This window comes from Rattus norvegicus, chromosome 2 (genome assembly GCF_036323735.1).
Source record: "Rattus norvegicus strain BN/NHsdMcwi chromosome 2, GRCr8, whole genome shotgun sequence".
NCBI classification, from domain to species: Eukaryota; Metazoa; Chordata; class Mammalia; order Rodentia; family Muridae; genus Rattus; species Rattus norvegicus.
Genome location: NC_086020.1, coordinates 212,369,922 through 212,373,819, shown reverse-complemented (window position 1 = coordinate 212,373,819; position 3,898 = coordinate 212,369,922). Strand labels below are relative to the sequence as shown.

General features: G+C 47.9%; 1 long non-coding RNA gene across 2 annotated transcripts; it reads left to right on the top strand.

The window, feature by feature from the left end:
- The first annotated feature begins 646 nt into the window (after positions 1-646).
- Positions 647-3,283, top strand: LOC120100615 (uncharacterized). Of its 2 annotated transcripts, XR_005500414.2 has the most exons (3): positions 647-712; positions 2,205-2,338; positions 2,940-3,283. It is a non-coding gene; the product is annotated as an uncharacterized LOC120100615 (long non-coding RNA). The 2 variants fall into 2 exon arrangements; XR_010064410.1 differs by lacking the exon at positions 647-712 and having other exon boundaries at positions 723-2,338.
- Positions 3,284-3,898: the final 615 nt, after the last annotated feature.

Genomic DNA, 3,898 nt, shown 5'->3' with positions numbered 1-3,898 from the left:
ACATGCCTTTTGTCTATTTTTAGGGTTTTTTTCCATAATAAAATTTAGATTCCTGTGCATTGGCCTCAGGGTAATAAGAAGACAATAACAAAAATGTGATTTGAAAAGAAGTCCATTCTTTCCCCAGCTCTACACATGTCATTACAGAGAATAAACTTAGATAGGAATGCTTAAACATTTACTTAATACTAAAAATAGAACCCTTCCATTTTCCTTCCTGTCTCCTTCCCCCAGGGAAAGCTCTCTTAGCCCCGGCCTCCAAGGTGACCTTCCTCCGCTCATCCACCCTCCACATCGCTCACTATCTTACTCGGTAACGTGAGTCAGCATCTCACTCAGCAATCTTTGCCCTCTTGTGAGGGGGGAAGGGGTTGTGTAGTTAAAGAGTTCTCTTTAAAGAGCTGAGAGAAATGAAGACAGGAAGGCACACAGAAATAAATAATCCACAGTTGTGTTTACTTTTTTTCTTTATTACACCAACAAAAGACCCGACAAAAGCAACTCGAGGAGAGAAGAGTTTATTTTGGCTTTCGGTTTCAGGGGATATAGTCCATCATGGCGGTGGAGTCACAGTGGCAATAGCGTGATGTCACAGGGACAGGAGTGTGAGGGAACAGAGGGAGATGAATGCTGCTCTCTTTTATTCAGTCTGAGATCCCCACCCCAGCTCCTGGGACAGAGCCGTCTTATAAACAGGCTGGGTCTGCCCTGAGTAAGTCCTTTTGGAAATACCTTCAGAGACACACTTACGGTGTCTTTTCATAGCATCCTAAACCCTGTCGAGGTGACCATGACGATTAATCACCACACTTTTTAAGATCTAAGGCGATTATGAATCTTATAGTCACTACTAGCAACACCTTCTTAATCCATCTTAGTTGTAAAATACCACCAACCATTGCTACTCAGAGGGCTGGAGGGATGGCTCAGCCCTTAAAGGCACCTGCTGCTCTTCCAGAGGACCCACGTTCAACTCACGGCACCCGCGAGGTAGCTAACAAGCATATGTAACTCCAGTTTCAGACCGTCTGGCACCCTCTTCCGGCCTCTGCGGATACCAGGCACACATGGTTTCCGTACATCCAGGCAAAACACCCATACAAACATGTGTTTAAAAGCGTCACTCCAGGGGTTGGGGATTTAGCTCAGTGATAGAGCGCTTGCCTAGCAAGCGCAAGGCCCTGGGTTCGGTCCCCAGCTCCGAAAAAAAGGAAAAAAAAAAAAAAGCGTCACTCCATCTGGTAATAGCCTACTAGCCAGTAAAAACTCTCCGTTGGAAAAGTCTGGAACAGGGCTGGGATATCTCGGAGCTGGTAGAATTTATCAGGCAGAGCAGGGAAGGCTGTGTTTGTACCGCCTGTCAGGAGGGCACAGACCTGTAAATTCACTCATTTCTTCAGCCAGTTGACAAACGCTGTGAATCTACCAGAACTGGACTAACGCAGGGAGCCCTCCTCCAGGTGGGGAGACACTCACACGATTACCTCAGCCACAACACACAATTTGGTGTCCTCCGTAGTGCGGTTGCTTGGAGTGGGGACCCAGGGACACAACTCTGAAATGAGTTGTGGAAAGTGCAGTCGTAGAGGGCTTCCCGGAGGAAGCTTCATTTGTTCTGGGTTCCGGATGGAAAGCAGAGCCTGGCCCAGCCAACAATGCCTGGAACCGCAGTGCTTGGGAGGATGAGGCAGGAAGATCCTGAGTTCGAGGCCATCATAGCCTAGTTACAGAACTGAGGCCAGCCTCAACTGTGACACAAGATCCGGTCCCAAAACTGACTAAAGAAAGAACAAAAGAAAAGCGTAACGTAACCGACAAAGCTGCACTGTTGGGTCTGCTGAACATGCTCGACCTCGCCCAGGCACCATTTTGAAGTTTCTAAAACAGAGGCTATGATTGGCCTACGGTGGGCCCAAGTGTTCACACGGGTCCAATCGAGTGCAGCTTTGGGGAGCTGCGGAAAATAATGGCTACAGTCTCCTCCCAAAGCGGCGCTAAACCGACCAGCTGCCTTACGATGCACTGATTTTGTGGTTCCAGTTTCTCAGAATTGGTGTTTCCTTCGTGCTGCCTTCTCCAGGAACAAAATGCAGGCCTGAGTAGTTAGTCCTTTCAGGCCTGTCCTTGTCTGAAAGGGCACAGGGAGTGACTTGCTCACATGGTTCAGTCCCCAAGCCCACTCCTTTCACCTCCCTCCTCCACAGAGTCAGCACTGCCCAAGTGTGCCTTGGCCTCAGAGGCAGTTGAACGAATCCAGATGGTAGAAAGCACCGTTCCCAGGAGGCGGCCGGCAGCTGCTGAAGGATATGGCCTTGGAGGGAGCCTTGTTTTGTCATCAGTGAGTAACTGGAGGCGATGTGTGGTTCAGGTTTCCATCCAAATGTTTGGGAAGAAGGGACGGAGGAGGGGAGTGGACTAGAGAAATGCAGCCACTGGAGAAGTGGCACTGTGCTGTGCCCTGCTTCATAGTTACCTTGTGTCCTTAAACAGGCCCTCCCACCCACACAGACCATCTCCCTAAATGGACATTTCTTCACCCGTCGCTTTAATTTGTGATAGAAGGAACTTAGCCCGGCCACAGGAGATTTCTTTCTCTGCTCCAAAGTCATACTCCTCTCAGGGTGTGGATCTTAACCTAACTCCATCTAACCACAAGGATGTGGGGAGTGGGGGAGGCCGTATTCCTCCCTCTTGCCAAGTTATATCTCCTTATCTCTCCTTTGAGTATCCCACCCTGGCCCCACAGTTTTTGCAATGTTCTGTCCCTCATCCACCCTGTAATTTATGTATGTGTTTTGCCTCGAAGAGCCAAAAAGCCAAGGAGGTTATATGGTCGTGCCAAAATGCAGGACGTCCTTGAGCCGCATGAAGACTTCGAGTTCCGGTTCTGTCAACCTCTGCTCTTGTAACCCCAAGCAAATGACTGTGTTTTCTTCCAGGTTCTCTTCCTGCTCTACCATGGCTCTGTCTCTGCCTGTATCACGGAGCAGGCCCATCATCAATCAGGTCTGCTTACCATGCCCCAAACTGAGCTTTTATCAACCTACACACATAGCCAATATCCTCCAAATATTAAAATCTAACATCTCGGGCTGGAGAGATGGCTCAGCGGTAAAGAGCACTGACTGCTCTTCCAGAGGACCTGAGTTCAAATCCCAGCAACCACATGGTGGCTCCCAACCATCTGTAATGAGATCCTATGCCCTCTTCTGGTGTTTCTGAAGACAGCTACAGTGTACTTATAGATAATAAATAAATAAATAAATCTTTTTTTTTTAAAAAATCTAACATCTCACGGTCTATGAAATAGAATAATTATACTAAACTGTAAATACCAGTTGAGGCCTTTTACACGATTTGTAAAACAAAGAGTAAAAAGATTACTCTATTTTACTGCAAAGTTTTGTGGCTTTTTAGAAAATGCGGTTCTGTTAAATCCGAAGGGAGGTCTGCAGGGGAAACTCAGCAGGGTTTCATAAATCGTCAGACCTAATCTGCTCCCCACTGGCGGTGCTTTGTCTCCTTGTTCTATGCTTGAGAGGTTTGTCGCCAGGGGTAAGAGCTTTAAATCAGGGCTGCTCGACTTCTACACCACTGGCATGTTGGCAAGCGAGAACACCCAGAAGCACCCAGGCATCCATATTAGTGACATTTGGAAGCCAGATGAGTCTTTGTTTGGGGAGGGACATAATGAAATACCCAGAGTTGTCCCTTGCCCTCCACCCATCTCTGCCAATGGCACCTCCCCTGGGATGGAACAGACAGCACGTTCCACATACTTTTTGTTGTCTTGCATCCTTGTTATGAACAGTCCTGATATTTTAAATGTATGGGCCTGCGTCCCTTAAGCGTTGCGCTCAGGCCTGCCCAGAAACGGTTTTTGCTGACTTGGGTTTGA